The sequence below is a fragment of the Hemibagrus wyckioides genome, linkage group LG29, assembly GCF_019097595.1.
Source record: "Hemibagrus wyckioides isolate EC202008001 linkage group LG29, SWU_Hwy_1.0, whole genome shotgun sequence".
NCBI lineage: Eukaryota > Metazoa > Chordata > Actinopteri > Siluriformes > Bagridae > Hemibagrus > Hemibagrus wyckioides.
This window is the reverse complement of record NC_080738.1, coordinates 17,807,337-17,825,814: the sequence shown is the minus strand read 5'-3', so window position 1 is coordinate 17,825,814 and position 18,478 is coordinate 17,807,337. Positions and strand designations below refer to the sequence as shown.

Below are 18,478 nucleotides of genomic sequence, written 5' to 3'. Positions count from 1 at the left end.
CAGTGAACTTGTAGGTGATAGGAGTGTTTAATTAAAGCTAAGATCTTTTCCTACTTCACGGAATTAGCATCGTTAACACTTCCCCACCCACAATTTTACAGTACAGTTATGATGGAAGTAAATAAAAATATAAATAATAGAAATCTATTAAATAACAATAGCACTAGATTATATCAACGAAAAATCAACAACATAACGAAAAATCAACAACATAATGGTTTTATATTCGCTATTAACAAAATGTTAACGTGTAATTTTCACTTAACACACCATCAACACGGACCCAGCTGCACAAAGAAGCACACTGTCGGGAATACCCATGCCTCCTTGCAGGAATGAGTTCGGAATACTGATGGAGCACTGATGAGACACGGAGGTCAAGTCCATTTTCTCTAAAACGTCTGGCCCAATATTAAAAAGCATTTTGGTCTGTTGGTAGATTTTAGAAAGTGAAACAATTTTCATAAAAGACGGTATTTCCAAAAAATATCCATGGAGATGTGAACATTTCGCCAGAGTGTACACAATCCTGACTTCCCTGTTAGCTAGCCTCACTCACATCCTAGCTTTGGAGAATGAGCTACTACTGGATACGAACGGCTTCCAATATAAAATCATGAGAAAATGTTGACTTTGGGGAAATTGGTATGTCCGATATGATTGGATATTAATTATAATATTTGCATATTTTTTATATTTGTATAACAGATCAGTTGAAGAGAAAGAAAGAAAGAAAGAAAGAAAGAAAGAAAGAAAGAAAGAAAGAAAGAAAGAAAGAAAGAAAGAAAGAAATAGAGTGATATTTATTTTCAAGAGAAATCTATTAATGATACTGTGGCTAATTAGTATTGTGTGTGTGTGTGTGTGTGTGTGTGGATATTAAGCGCTTGGCTAGCAGCCTGGAACAGCCACTAGGAGTTTAGAGAGATTAATTTTATCTAGCACTGCTGTAAATGGCCCAGAGAAACACAAGCGCACTTTAATTTCGAAACAACACAACGTGAAGTTTAAATCAATTGTGCATGTTGTGAGTTTAGTTCTGAGGATCAGGGGTTACTTACAGTTACTTACAGTGTACAGGTTTGAGGTCTGGATTTTATTTAATCACGGAATGTGAGAGTTTTATTGACTTTACGAGCCAAGTAGTTTTTTTTTTAGTACAGTCAAATATGTAAAATAAAATAAAAAAATACATACAAAATATTATTCACACATTCAGCTAAACTTTACATACACGTAAACTCGCCATCTAATTTTAATTTAATTTAATTTAATTTAATTTAATTTAATTTAATTTAATTTAATTTAATTTAATTTAATTTAATTTAATTTAATTTAATTTTCGATTACTTTTAAATATTCTGCCCAACATTATAACGCTACAAAATTATGTTTCTTTTCTCTTCTTTTTTTTCTTTTAATCAATTAGTTAACTTTTGCAAAAGAGAACAGAGAACCCTGATAACTCAAAATTAAGTGAGTGAGTGAATAAGAGAGTGAGTGTGAGAGAGAGAGAGAGAGAGAGAGAGCAGTCTATCATCTCTCTCATCTCTCAGACAAACAAACAATAAGTAAAGATGATAATCTCACAATAATTAAGAGATGATTCAAAGCCTTTCTTGGCTCGGGGATTGTGTTTGATGAATCAGTCTCTGAGAAACTAAAGGATAAAAACACAAGCAGACTTCACCATACACTAACATCTCCACCACAACACAACTTCACCATACACTAACATCTCCACCACACAACACAACTTCACCATACACTAACATCTCCACCACACAACACAACTTCACCATACACTAACATCTCCACCACACAACACAACTTCACCATACACTAACATCTCCACCACACAACACAACTTCACCATACACTAACATCTCCACCACACAACACAACTTCACCATACACTAACATCTCCACCACACAACACAACTTCACCATACACTAACATCTCCACCACACAACACAACTTCACCATACACTAACATCTCCACCACACAACACAACTTCACCATACACTAACATCTCCACCACAACACAACTTCACCATACACTAACATCTCCACCACACAACACAACTTCACCATACACTAACATCTCCACCACAACACAACTTCACCATACACTAACATCTCCACCACACAACACAACTTCACCATACACTAACATCTCCACCACACAACACAACTTCACCATACACTAACATCTCCACCACACAACACAACTTCACCATACACTAACATCTCCACACAACACAACTTCACCATACACTAACATCTCCACACAACACAACTTCACCATACACTAACATCTCCACCACACAACACAACTTCACCATACACTAACATCTCCACCACACAACACAACTTCACCATACACTAACATCTCCACCACACAACACAACTTCACCATACACTAACATCTCCACCACACAACACAACTTCACCATACACTAACATCTCCACCACACAACACAACTTCACCATACACTAACATCTCCACCACACAACACAACTTCACCATACACTAACATCTCCACACAACACAACTTCACCATACACTAACATCTCCACCACACAACACAACTTCACCATACACTAACATCTCCACACAACACAACTTCACCATACACTAACATCTCCACCACAACACAACTTCACCATACACTAACATCTCCACCACACAACACAACTTCACCATACACTAACATCTCCACCACACAACACAACTTCACCATACACTAACATCTCCACACAACACAACTTCACCATACACTAACATCTCCACCACAACACAACTTCACCATACACTAACATCTCCACCACACAACACAACTTCACCATACACTAACATCTCCACCACACAACACAACTTCACCATACACTAACATCTCCACCACAACACAACTTCACCATACACTAACATCTCCACCACACAACACAACTTCACCATACACTAACATCTCCACCACACAACACAACTTCACCATACACTAACATCTCCACCACACAACACAACTTCACCATACACTAACATCTCCACCACACAACACAACTTCACCATACACTAACATCTCCACCACACAACACAACTTCACCATACACTAACATCTCCACCACACAACACAACTTCACCATACACTAACATCTCCACCACACAACACAACTTCACCATACACTAACATCTCCACCACACAACACAACTTCACCATACACTAACATCTCCAACACACAACACAACTTCACCATACACTAACATCTCCACCACACAACACAACTTCACCATACACTAACATCTCCACACAACACAACTTCACCATACACTAACATCTCCACCACAACACAACTTCACCATACACTAACATCTCCACACAACACAACTTCACCATACACTAACATCTCCACACAACACAACTTCACCATACACTAACATCTCCACCACAACACAACTTCACCATACACTAACATCTCCACACAACACAACTTCACCATACACTAACATCTCCACCACACAACACAACTTCACCATACACTAACATCTCCACCACACAACACAACTTCACCATACACTAACATCTCCACCACACAACACAACTTCACCATACACTAACATCTCCACCACACAACACAACTTCACCATACACTAACATCTCCACCACACAACACAACTTCACCATACACTAACATCTCCACCACAACACAACTTCACCATACACTAACATCTCCACCACACAACACAACTTCACCATACACTAACATCTCCACCACACAACACAACTTCACCATACACTAACATCTCCACCACACAACACAACTTCACCATACACTAACATCTCCACACAACACAACTTCACCATACACTAACATCTCCACCACACAACACAACTTCACCATACACTAACATCTCCACCACACAACACAACTTCACCATACACTAACATCTCCACCACACAACACAACTTCACCATACACTAACATCTCCACCACACAACACAACTTCACCATACACTAACATCTCCACCACACAACACAACTTCACCATACACTAACATCTCCACCACACAACACAACTTCACCATACACTAACATCTCCACCACACAACACAACTTCACCATACACTAACATCTCCACCACACAACACAACTTCACCATACACTAACATCTCCACCACACAACACAACTTCACCATACACTAACATCTCCACCACACAACACAACTTCACCATACACTAACATCTCCACACAACACAACTTCACCATACACTAACATCTCCACCACACAACACAACTTCACCATACACTAACATCTCCACCACACAACACAACTTCACCATACACTAACATCTCCACCACACAACACAACTTCACCATACACTAACATCTCCACCACACAACACAACTTCACCATACACTAACATCTCCACCACACAACACAACTTCACCATACACTAACATCTCCACCACACAACACAACTTCACCATACACTAACATCTCCACCACACAACACAACTTCACCATACACTAACATCTCCACACAACACAACTTCACCATACACTAACATCTCCACCACAACATGCATGGCATTTCTACCTTAAAGTGTAACATAAGGGGGAGGAGTCAAAATGTTGCCTGAAAAAAAAATTAAAATAGAAGGCGGAGCCTATGCAAAGAGATAAATGTGAATATCCAATTTGAGGAACCAGAAAGCACATAAGTATTTTATTTATAAATTCTGGGCAGAATGTTTATAAAATGTAATCTTTTTTACTGAAGTGTTTAAGACATTAGATTGGATATGTAATTAATTAATAAATAAATAAATAAATATGTAATAAAAGGGCGTTTTTACTTAACTGTCAAAGCTAAAGGGTGAATTCATCTCCAGAGGTTCAGTAAAGAGATTGTGTGTATATTAGCATGACTGAAGGCCAGGAATTAAATAAAAAAAAACCATTTTCAGTTATTCTGGGGGCAAAAAATTAATAAATAAAATAATAAAAATAAATAAAAATAATAAATAAAATGATAAAAAATCTTCCTTCCTTTAGGTGCTTCATTAATGTTTGTTATTATTTAAAAAAATATTTATTTTTAGAATTTATTGGAAATTTTTTCACTATTTCCTTCTTCTTCTTCTCTAATGCCATTTTAATGAATTTGCCTTTTTTTTGTTTGAAACATTTAAATATATTCTTTTTTTTCTTCATCTTTTTATTTGTATTAGTAGTAATTATAGAATAATTAAAAAAGAAAAAAAAAAAGTAAATTTAATTAATGTTTTTTCTTCCTGACACACAGCAACACTGATGTGATTATTCCGTGTAAATAAACCGCAACAGCGCAGTAGATCGTGAACGTTGTGGATGATTTCATTATTTTCATCTTCCTCCTCCTCCTCCTCCTCCATCTTTAGCAGTTTGATCAGTTTAGCCAGCGTCTGACCCGAGCCTCATCCTTCTTGTCGTTGTGGTCACAGGATTCATCATGTTTTGCGTCAGGGCGGTGAGTAACGAGCACTTCCCTCCTCGCACACGGCAGTACTGCCAGGAAAGCGTTGAGCTGTGCACTGCGATGTTTTATAGATCTCAGAGATGAGCTATGAGCGCTTATTTGCATGGCTTAGCTGCCGATGTTCATTTACATAGAACAACACGTGCATTTGGGTTTCTATCAGAGACCCTGCTTCTATCGGTGAGCAGGAACGTCGTGGGTGGATTATAAACGACGCCGCAAATCACGCCGCAGCTCATTCCGAGGGAAACTTATCGGGACGACAATCACAGCTAATATGGATTATGGAGAAAAAAACCGTACGAGTCTAAAGCCATAGCATGCGATGGATGATGAACGATGCGAGTGTTTACACACCTGCAGGGCTTTTATGTTAAACAGAGAACAAACTCGGGGTTAAATCATGAATCATGTGGATGGGCGGAGTCAGGGGTCACAAAGAGAATTATTTCTCTTTCTTTCCTCGTTTTTAAAAAGAAAAGTTTTTGAATAAAAGTAAAAATCTACCAGATACAGTAGTCCTGTGATCACATCCCGATCCCTACGTTTTAATTTTAATTTCAATTTCAATCTTCCAAAAAGGTCTTTAACATTAAAATACTGACTAAAATCAACAAACCAAACAAAAAATCCAGTGGGATATTCTGAGTACAAGAAGAGTGAAGAAGAGAAGAGATAAACTTCTCGTTTCTCTAAGTGCAGATTTATCATAGACATTTCATAGACATGAATTAAAAAGAAGATAAAATCTGGGATCTGTTCCTCGAAACCCGGCGAGAGACGGAGAGAGATTCTGAGCTCAGAGATAAGAAGAGGAAGAAAGACAGAGAGTTTACAACATCAGGATGCTGAGCTGAATGAATTCCAGTGCAGTGTGTCTGCAGAGAGCCACAGGGACGAGGAGGATCAATACTCCATCATCTGTCCTCAGTCACTCTTCCTCAACTCTCACTCTTCCTCAACTCTCACTCATCCTCACACAGACCTGCTCACTTCATTCATTCTGACTGATCCTTACCTACTTCTTTAAAAAGTTTGGAAGCTTATAAATGATTGAATGAATAAAGGATGGAAGGAAGGAAGGAAGGAAGGAAGGAAGGAAGGAAGGAAAGGAAGGAAGGAGAGAAGGAGAGAAGGAAGGAGAGAGGGAAGGAAGGAAGGAAGGAAGGAAGGAGAGAGGGAAGGAAGGAAGGAAGGAAGGAAGGAAGGAAAGGAAGGAAGGAAGGAAGGAAGGAAGGAAGGAGAGAAGGAAGGAGAGAGGGAAGGAAGGAAGGAAGGAAGGAAGGAAGGAAGGAGAGAGGGAAGGAAGGAAGGAAGGAAGGAAAGGAAGGAGAGAAGGAAGGAAGGAAGGAAGGAAGGGATGATGGAAGGAAGGAGAGAAGGAAGGAAGGAAGGAAGGAAGGAAGGAAGGAAGGAAGGATGGAAGGAAGGAAGGATGGAAGGGGCACAAAATAAAAATGAAAATAAAAGAAATGATAAAGAAATGTAAGTGCACTGCAGTGGCTGAGCTGCATTACTGGAAGCTTTAGCACCGTCAGCGTTTAGGGGGCGCTCTTTCACCCTTTATTCACCATTTTGTGGCTTTTCAGGTGGGTGTGGGTAAATGTGACAAAAACGTTCACACTCACACTGAACTTCCAGCTCAGAGGAAAGGATGCACATCGCCACCTAGTGCACTGGAGTGGAACAGTTACAGTGAGGTCTGTTATACTGAACGAATGAAAATAAACCTTTCTCTTCATCTCTTTTTCTAAAGAAAAGACTCGGGGGTGAAATCGGGGATGACGCATTTCAAACTGCTTCCTCGTGTGTGTGTGTGTGTGTGTGTGTGTGTGTGTGTGTGTGTGTTTCTCTCAGAACCTTGCACAGATATCAGTGTAATTTTCTCCACACACACATCAAAGCAGTGAAACCAGTGTGCTGTTCAGAGTGAAGCAGCATAAGGCACAGTGATTACACTGGGATACAATAACAGCTGCTGGAGATCACAAACCTACTGAAACTATCAGCTCTATATCATACACAACCTCTCTCTCTCTCTTTATGTCTCTCTCTCTCTCTCTCTCTCTCTCTATATCTCTCTCTCTCTCTCTTTATATCTCTCTCTCTCTCTCTCTCTTTATGTCTCTCTCTCTCTCTCTCTCTTTATGTCTCTCTCTCTCTCTCTCTCTCTCTCTATATCTCTCTCTCTCTCTCTCTCTTTATATCTCTCTCTCTCTCTCTCTCTTTATGTCTCTCTCTCTCTCTCTGTCTCCCACACACACACACACAACGAATGCACACTGACAAATAGAACAGACGTTCATGTACATCTGCTTTTCAATATAAATATAAGTGTGTGTGTGTGTGTGTGTGTGTGTGTGTTTCATTCAGCTACCTCTTTTTTAGTCTAACTGGTGTTTACTAGACAAGTGAGACACACCCCCAGGGGTGGGGCATACACATTCTACAATAGCACACACTCTCACTATAGCAACTCACACACTGTTATTACAGTAGCACACACTCTCACTATAGCAACACACACACACACACACACACACACACACATACACACATACACACTCTAAAAAATAAAGTAAAATAATCTTACCTGTGTGTAGAAAGGAGGTGATGGAGGCCAGCGGTGTAGGTTGAAAGAAGAGAGAGAGAAAAAGAAGAAAGCGGTCAGAAAGTGTAAGCTCATGATCAGAGTAAACAGGAAGTGATCAGAGTAAACAGGAAGTGTGTACGCAGTGAGAATTATGCCGTAACTGGTGTTAGGAGCTTGGGGAACATCATTTACACACATGTCTTTGTTCTTTCTTCTAGAAAAGAAACTCAATTAAAAATAAATCAACTTCCATGCTATTACACATTGTATAAACAGTGTATAACAGTTTTTGGGTTGTTTTTGCATTGAATTCTTTACGTCCCGGGTGTCAGGATAATTCCTGAGGCTGTTGAGAAGAGAGATGAGGTTCAGGTCGTGCCAGACATTTCCCTCTGCACACCATCTGATTATATTCACCGCAAAGAGAGAAGATTTATACCATTTATGAGAGAAAGCTGCACCAGATAGCAACCACTAGCATCTGACATGTGAGATCTTTATCCACACACATCTATGTTACACACACACACAGCTATATAGACACTTGCCCACACCCACAGCTACACTGTATTTCCAAAAGTTTTGGGACACCCCTCCAGTGTTCCAGTGAAAGGAACTCTTAATGCTTCAGCTTCATACCAAGACATTTTGGACAATTTCATGCTCTTTGTGGGAACAGTTTGGGGATGACCCCTTCCTGTTCCAACATGACTGTACACCAGTGACCAAAGCAAGGTCCATAAAGACATGGATGAGTGAGTTTGGTGTGGAGAAACTTGACTGGCCTGAACAGAGTCCTGACCTCAACCCCATAGAACACCTTTGGGATGAATTAGAGCGGAGACTGTGAATCAGGTCAAAACTGGGACGTCTGCCTTTACATGCACATGAATGTAATATGGAGTTGTCCCCGCCCCTTTGCAGCTATAACAGCTTCAACTCTTCTGGGAAGACTTTCCACAAGGTTTAGGAGTGTGTTTATGGGAATTTTTGACCATTCCTCTAGAAGCACATTTGTGAGGTCAGGCACTGATGTTGGACGAGAAGGTCTGGCTCACAGTCTCCACTCTAATTCATCCCAAAGGTGTTCTATGAGGTCAGGACTCTCTGCAGGTCAGTCAAGTTCCTCCACACCAAACTCACTCATCCATGTCTTTATGGAGCTTGCTTTTTATTTAGAAAAAAAAAACTGAAACACCAGAGAGAAGCATGGTGGAAGATCTTCTGTAGTCAGGGTCCTTCTGTATTTTTCCACTGCAGCTCTGTAGAATGTTTAAAGTTTCTTCCAGAACTTGGTCCTGGACTTGTTTTTGTAACGTCTGGGACCTCCGCCCTATGCGGGGCTCGACCCCAGACGCCCGTGGTGTGTGTGCGCACGCCAGCACACAGTGTAATGAGATCCATGTGCAGGATTCAGCGAAGCACTGCTTTTATTACATTTAAGACGCGACATAGGGAAACAAACGTAACACTAGACATGGCGTGGTTAACTAAACTAAACTAAACAAAACCTAGACCTTAGCTTGGACATGGAACCTAGCAAACAAAACCCCAACAGAAACCATGGTACAGATAACAATCATGGACAAGGACACAAACACAAGGATCCCTATTTATAGGGGTAGACATTAGGGCTAATGGGATACAGGTGACAATCAGGATAGGAACAATAGGAAGGGTGTAACAAAAGACACACAAAGAAGCAGGCTTCCAAGGTTCACCTGCCAGCGCCCTCTCTGGGCCTGGCAGGGAACTGTCCAGCTGTTCCTGACATAACCCCCTCCTCTAAGGCGCAGCTCCCGAAGTGCCCAACCTCCGCCTAGGGGACGCCTCAGGAGTAGGCGGAAGATGTAGTTCATAGAGGGGAGATGCAAGGCCTGATGTAGTTCATAAATGCAGTCTACGGCGATGCCCCAGGTCCCAGGGGTAAGTTGACATCCGGCCCTGGAAAGAAACAGGAGGGAAGCGTCTTCCACCCGTGGTGCCGAGCGACGTCCTCCACGGAAACTCCATCGCGGAGCGGCGTCCCCGGCTGACAAGGTGGTGGAAGCCCGCCTCCAGTGGGACCGATAAAAAGGGGGTGTCCCCCATGGCCTGAAGTCGAGTGACGTCCTCCTTGTAAATTCCCTGGGGGAGTGACGTCCTCGACCATAACGAAGATGGGGACACCTCCCTGGGGAAACGGGGAAAAGGATCCGCCAGATGCCATCCACCGGTTGTCCAGGGCTCTAGCCAGCAGACTGCAAATCCTTACCGAAGACAGGAACTAGCTGGGAATCCCGCTGGGTCTCAGAGATGGTCCATGATTCTGTAACGTCTGGGACCCCCGCCCTATGCGGGGCTCGACCCCAGACGCCCGTGGTGTGTGTGCGCACGCCAGCACACGGTGTAATGAGACCTATGCGCAGGATTCAGCGAAGCACTGCTTTTATTACATTTAAGACGCGACATAGGGAAACAAACGTCACACTAGACATGGCGTGGTTAACTAAACAAAACAAAACCTAGACCTTAGCTTGGACATGGAACCTAGCAAACAAAACCCCAACAGAAACCATGGTACAGATAACAATCATGGACAAGGACACAAACACAAGGATCCCTATTTATACTGGTAAACATTAGGGCTAATGGGATACAGGTGACACAATCAGGATAGGAACAATAGGAAGGGCGTAACAAAAGACACACAAAGAAGCAGGCTTCCAAGGTTCCAAGGAACTGTCCAGCTGTTCCTGACAGTTTTGGACTCGTTCTTTGATAAACTCTGTAATAATACTGTATGTTTTTTTTTATGCTTGAAGTTTTAATTACAGGTGAAACAAAATAAAGGGGAATGTGGCATGCTGTGAGTAATACATTGACTGATTTCTTTAATTAACGTGAAATCAGGAACAGAAGTAACACAAGTCGGGCGTGGCTGGAGCGGGAAATGAAGCATGGAGTTATTTATTACATGTGTGGAGCAAATGACGGTCAGGTTCATGAAACAGAGCTCAGTTTGGTCTGGTAGAGTACGGAACTTTTAGAGGAAAAAGACTGGGAACTGTAAAAGCCCTGTGACATTTAGAAAGATCTCAGCATGATCCAGACAACGGTAGCAGATGGATCTGAGGAATAAACACACGTACACAAATTCACACCTTCACAAACACACTTGAAAAAAAAAAACCCAAGACTTGACGATCAATGTCAGGCGAGAAGAAGGATCGATGGCGATCGGCGAGAACCGTATGCTCTGGGTATGACGTCTGGCTTTATACGTGCAGGAGTTTGTGTTTTTGTGAGCGTGTATTTTTGCATGAATACACTGAGCATGTTTACCTCCAGGCTGTACATAATTCAATTACCCCAATTATTGATTGTGTACGCTTCAATATTTCATTTTGGTGTAATCTTATAATCAAGCATCGGTGTACGAATTCATCTGTGGCATGTTAACATGCATCACCTTTTTACATTATTAATAATGTTTATTCCTTTAGACTGAGTCGATAAACAGGACATTAATGCATCATTCTTAGCAGAAGGCTAGAGTTTAGGATGAGAAGAATAAGGTTCTTTTGGACACTGACCAGGCATAACATCATGACCACCTGCCTAATATTGTGTTGGTGCTGCCAGAACAGCCCTGACCCGTCCTGCACTGTGTATTCTGACCCCTTTCTATCAGAATCAGCATTAACTTCTGAGCAACAGTAGCTTGTCTGTTGGATCGGATCACACGGGCCAGTCTTCGTGCATCAATGAGCCTTGACTGTCCATGACCCTGTCTCCGGTTCACCACTGTTCCTTCCTTGGACCACTTTTGATAGATACTGACCACTGCAGACCGGGAACACCCCACAAGAGCTGCAGTTTTGGAGATGCTCTGATCCAGTGGTCTAGTCATCACAATTTGTCCCTTCATTAAACTCAAAGCTCAAATCCTTACACTTGTCCATTTTTCCTGCATCTAACATCAACTTTGAGGACAAAATGTTCACTTGCTGCCTAATATATCCCACCCACTAACAGGTGCCATGATGAGGAGATACTCAGTGGTGTTCATGTTATGCCTGATCTGTGTATACTGTACAATTTGCTTGAGCATCAACAAAAGTACAAAAAAATCTAGTTTTTATTCTCAAAAGCTGAAAGAAAGAGAAGAGTCTCCACAACGCTGGCAGAGACGAAAAGAGACAGTTGACTAATCCGATCTGACGGACGGACGGTGCTCCAGGAGTGCTAATATTTAATCTCACAGCACTGGGACATATAAAATTCCAAATCTAGCAATAGTTAGTTACCATGGCAACACAGCAAGCTCTATCCATCTGTGGCTTCTTTTCATTTTTAAAAATATTTCTCCATGTTGTGTCTGAAATGTCAGCTCATGTTCATACCTCATTAGTAGAAGTGCTGAAGATATTGGTGTGATATTGCTTAATGTTGAACAGATAAATTCTGCCGAGTTGTGACTGTATCGTGAATTTCTTTGAACTGAATACAAATATTATTTGGCACTGCTAACCAAAAGATAGTCCTTACTGCCCTCAGAATCCCAAACTGGCCAAGAGTGATAAAAAAAACATGGACTTTCTTCAACGAGCATTGAGAGATTTCCAAAAGTTCTCGTGTTTAGATCTCACTTCAGAAATAAAAGATGTAAGAAAGAGTCGAGGATAGACCTGTGCGTTTGTTTGCTAACAGGAAGTCGTGTTTTAGCAGCTATATGTTTTTAATTAACAGTACAGATACCTTTTGCAGGGAAAGCAGACAGATTTAAATCTAATGTGAAATTCATGCAAATCTGAATAAACGAGGACGACGTGGATGGGGTGTGTTTAATTTTATACGAATGAAGCAGCAGAAATGCCGCGTCTCACTTTAACCTTAACTGAAACCTCCAAAACTTTTTATATGACTCGAGCTGTATTTTTTTTTTTTATGAATTTGCAAGTGTCAGTCCATGTTGTGAGGAGAAAAAAAAGGGAAAAAAGCCCATTTGAACAGCTACTATAAAGCGCTGCACTCTGACACACTGATGTATTTTTACAGACAGAGCGCTTGCCTGCACACAATGAAACTAAAATGGGATGTTGAGATTCTATCGCCGTTATTAGTCACCTAGTCTTTATGGGAATTTTTACAAAGCCACAAAGTACGTGTTCCACATATCGGCTCCAGAGCAGCCTCCAGACACCTCGCTTCCCTGAAAGACCTTCATACAGTCAAACATGATCATGAGGAAGAGAGCTGGAAAAACAGGGAAGGGAAGAGGAGGGAGGAGAAGAGTAAGGAAGGGAAGGGAAGGGAAGGAAGAGGAGGAAGGAGAAGAGTAAGGAAGGGAAGGGAATGTAGGGAAGAGGAGGGAAGAGGAGGAAGGAGAAGAGTAAGGAAGGGAAGGGAAGGGAAGGAAGAGGAGGAAGGAAAAGAGTAAGGAAGGGAAGGGAATGTAGGGAAGAGGAGGGAAGAGGAGGAAGGAGAAGAGGAGGGAAGGGAAGGGAGGGAAAGGGAAGAGGGGGGAAGAGGAGGAAGGAGAAGAGTAAGGAAGGTAAGGGAAGAGAAGAGGAGGGAAGGGAAGGGAAGGGAAGAGGAGGGAAGAGGAGGAAGGAGAAGAGTAAGGAAGGTAAGGGAAGAGAAGAGGAGGGAAGGGAAGGGAAGGGAAGGGAAGAGGAGGGAAGAGGAGGAAGGAGAAGAGTAAGGAAGGTAAGGGAAGAGAAGAGGAGGGAAGGGAAGGGAAGGGAAGGGAAGGGAAGAGGAGGGAAGAGGAGGAAGGAGAAGAGTAAGGAAGGGAAGGGAAGGGGAGAAAAGTAAGGAAGGGAAGGGAGGGGAAGGGAAGGGTGGGGAAGGGAAGAGGAGGGAACAGGAGTGAAAGGAAGAGGAGGGAAGGGAAGAGGAGGAAGGAGAAGAGTAAGGACGGGAGGGGAAGGGAAGAGGAGGAAGGATAAGAGGTGGGAAGGGAAGGGAAGGGAAGGGAAGGGAAGAGGAGAGAAGGGAAGAGGAGGAAGGAGAAGAGTAAGGAAGGGAAGGGAAGAGAAGAGGAGGGAAGGAAAGGAAAGGAAAGGAAAGGAAAGGAAAGGAAAGGAAAGGAGTGAAGGGAAGGGAACGGAATGGAAGAAAGTTAATCCTCAGACACTTGTGTGCTTCAGGAAACAGGAGCAGGTGGATTAATGAATGAGGGAAAGACTGATACATGTCACTTATCCACAAAGCGGACGTGTTCCCCATATCATCTGAAAATCAGCCTCCAGACACTCGCATCCCTGAAAGACCTTCACAGAGTGAATAATGTGGACAGAATGATCATGAGGCAGAGAGCTGGAGAAACAGAGAGGTTAGGAAGACAGTCAGACTGAATACTGAGTAAGTCATTGCCACGGCGCCGGACGGACCTCGCTCGCTCTGCGGCTTCATTGTAGGAATACGTGAGTACGATTCATTTCTAAAGTCCTTGTCAATCACGACAAGTAGATGATGTGGAGCACGTCTAGCTGTGAAAACTCCGCCTCGGGCCATCGCAGACGGACTGGGAATTACAACAGAAGAAGAAAAGAGTGGATCATCACAGATCTCCCGCTTAGCACAAAGAGAGCTGGAGGTCTGCCTTGCCAATTGACCTCGTCTGTCAAATCTTCTGTTCTTCTGTTGATCTATAAAGGCTGCAATCTAATATGAGCCTTGGAGGGCTCGTGGATTTCCGGCTCGGTAATATAGATCGAAGAGAACTGACAATTACTAACAATATTTAATTTCCTCAACTGGCTACTCCTCTAAGCAGCGTGTTCAGCTTGGCATCTGTAACTGTGTCGTCTTCTAATCTTCCATGCTTGATAGGCTGCTTAATTGCGGCTATGCAGGGTCTCTGTTTATTAAACACACCAAACTCGCCTTTTGAACAAGTGACAAACAAAACAGGAAGCAGTGGTTGGGCGGGAGCCTTCAAAGGGTGACGTCTGCCGTCTGGGCCTGTCGTCAAGGACACACACGAGCCAAACCAAATCAAGCAGAACGCTGTAAATAAAGGCAACAAAAACAACCGTAATTACACAAAGGCCCTGCTAATTACTAATGAGTGCACAAGGCCAGATATCAGTTAGACAGAAGAGAAGGGGAAAGGAAGGGAAGGGAAGAAGGAGGGTAAAAAGTGGGTAAAGGGAGAAGGAAAGTTGAAGAAAAAATATGTAAGTAAATGAAAGAAAAGTGAAGTAAAGAGAATTAAGGGTGTAAAGAAAGAAAGATAGGAAGGAAAGAATTAAAGGAGGGCTGGAGAGGAAGGGAAGGGAAGGAAAGGAAAGGAAAGGAAAGGAAAGGAAAGGAAAGGAAAGGAAAGGAAAGGAGAGGAGAGGAGAGGAAAGGAAAGGAAAGGAAAGGAAAGGAAAGGAAAGGAAAGGAAAGGAAGATATGAAAGGGGGGAAGGGGAGAAGGAGAAGGATTGTTGAAGAAAAAATGTGAAAGTGAATGAAAGATAAGTGACAGAAAGGAAAGAGAAAGGAAAGACAAGAAGAAGGGAATGGAAGGGAAGAAGGAGGGTATAAAAGTGGGTAAAGGGAGAAGGAAAAGGAAAGTTGAAGTAAAGAGAAAGTAAAGACAATTAAGGGTGTAAAGAAAAAAAGATAGGAAGGAAATAATTAAAGGAGGGCTGGAAAAGAAGGAAAGGAAAGGAAAGGAAAGGAAAGGAAAGGAAAGGAAAGGAAGAACTTAGGCAGGGTTGAAATAGAAAAGAGAAGGAATACGATGGAATAAAACAAAGGGAAAAAAGTGCAATGAAGAGGAAGGAGGGAAGGAAGGAAAGGAGCATGACGACAGGTATGGATACATAAGAAATGGATGGAGAAGATTCAAGGAAGCAGATGGTGTCCATAATGAATAATGCCTAAGGCCAAAATCCCACTCTGTCCTTCTCTCTCTCTCTCTCTCTCTCTCTCTCTCTCTCTCTTCAGTCTCATCTCATCTACAAAACAATCCTCCTCTCTCTTTTTTAGAAACAGGAGGGGGCGGTTAATGAGTTTAGGAAAGAGGGGTATATGTTAAAGGTCATGTTTTGCAGTTAAAAAGAAACTGCCCGGTGTGTGTGTGTGTGTGAGTGTGTGTGTGTGTGTGTGTGTGTGTGCGTGTGTGTGTGTGTGTGGCCTACATAAATATGAGCAGCCAATTCTTCTCAATCTGTGCCAAGAAGAAAACAGGCCATGGGACTGAGGGGCTGAGAATAAAGAAAAATGAATAAAGTTGTGAAGGTCCTTTTTGTGGACCCCCACCCCCCACCCCCACCCCACCTACAGTATAATATAATATCTGGTGTGTTGTTAATTTCCTGACACACTCGTCTCGCAATAAAAATCTATATAAATGCAGCCGGGAATTACTGAATTACAGGTCTGCCATTAACAAGCACTCAAAGCAGTGGTTAAATTTATTCTTTAGCTAATATCCATTAGGATCAGAGTTATTACAAGGAGAGGGAGATCGGGTTCTCCTTCACTTCTCTCTCTCTCTCTCTCTCTCACACACACACACACACACACACACACACAACTGGCTATAGTCGGGATTATATTTCATCAGTCAGCCTCACTGTTTAATGTGCGGATCATCTCCGAAACACACCAAAAAATTGGATCACAAAAGCAATTTAATTAAATTGAACTGTGGTTCAATAGCTTTAATCATTTCAGACGGTTAAAAGTACTCGTTGCTTAAATTATGATTGCTGCATTGAATATTTCTGCTATTTTACCTCTGATGCAGAGAGAGAGAGAGAGACAGAGAGAGAGAGAGACGTTATTTAACTCTTAGAAATCCGCAGCGCTGTTTTTAGAAATCAACAGCTGAATATTTATCTCTGACTCTATATGGAGATGTTTATGTACAGCTCTGTAATTTGTGGAAGGAGTCTCCAGTGTTAGTAGGTGTCATCCTGCGGTCAGTTCCCGGTCCCGTTAATGATTTTTACTGTAACAGATTAGGATTTTTAAGTGGTCTAGCAGCATGTGCAACATATCCACTAATATCTTGCCAAGTCTTTTTGTTAATTACACCTTTTTACTGTTGTGCTGTAAATTACTGGATGATTTCCACCAAAGCCCAGAAACCTAGCGGGTCACAGGATCACAGAGAGATGATGATTATACTTCATTGTTTCTCTGCCCAAAAAAAAGCAAAAAAACCCAGGAGCAAGGCACTGATTAAATGGGCTAAAGAAGAACCAATCATATTCTGTCAGCCCCACTGATTCATTAACGGCTTCGTTGACATCTCTATCCACACACACACACACACACACACACACAGTAATCTCCTGCTCCCCTGGCGTTAATACCGAGACCTGTTTCGGAGTGATTGGCTGGCGCTGAGATGAAGCAATGATGGAGAGGTAATCGCTCTAAACCCATCACACTGAAGTTAGTTTTCTACCATTTTCACATGCTGCTCATCTCACACACACACACACACACACACACACACAGAAACATAGACACTGCATGATTCACAAATTTATACTCCAGTTCTATAGGGTTTACACCAATCCCAATAGGTTACATATCAGTTCTTATACGCTAATCCCTGTATCTTATACATCAATTCTATACATTATACACCAGTTCTATAGATCATACACTCATCCCTGTAGGTTATACACCAGCTCTATACACCGGTTGCTGTAGGTTTTACAGCAGTTTTGTATGTTCATAACCCTGATCTGTAGCTCTGTGTGTGTGTGTGTGTGTGTGTTCACTGATTCAACCTGAAATCACTTGTCCAAGTCTAAATTACAGATGAAACCTCATGCAATATTCAGGACAGTATAATCCTCTTCTGTTGGGTTTTAGGCGTTTAGTGGACTTAAGAAGGAGCTCTGTCCTTTCTGAACTTGACCTTAGCTGACCCACGTCGCTGCAGCCTCGGGCCACGATAAAAATGTTCCCTGGCCTCTGTCCAGTACTCTATATCACTGAGCATTATCACTGAGCATTATCTTACCAGAACATTCCGGAGTCAAGTCGACAGAGAGAGCTTTGTCAGAGTCGGACATCAGCCTGGTTACAGTGGAAATGAAAAAGAGTTCTCATGTGGCCGAGGATGATGTCCTGAATCCCTGACTGGTACAGCGCTAAGGGTGAGGAGGGGGAGTGGAGTGGAGTGGAGGAGGGGGTATGAGGGCTCAGATATGCAACAAGCGTCATGTGACATTCTGATAAGAGTTTGGAGATCAGAGCGAGAGAGACAGGGTCGGATTTTAGCTCTCTGCTGTCGGAATTACTCTCTTCTAAACAATGTGGAATGTTTCTGCTCTGTAATTCCTCACATCCCCACTCAGAACATCATGGGACTGCTACAAAAATTAAAATAAGAAGAAAAGAAGAGTACTATAGAAATAATA

General features: G+C 42.1%; 1 protein-coding gene across 2 annotated transcripts in view; it reads right to left on the bottom strand.

Annotated features, from left to right (window-relative positions):
• ctnna2 (catenin (cadherin-associated protein), alpha 2) overlaps positions 1-18,478 on the bottom strand; it is a 342,469-nt gene that overhangs the window by 123,033 nt on the left and 200,958 nt on the right. The gene's annotated exons all lie outside the window — the stretch shown is intronic.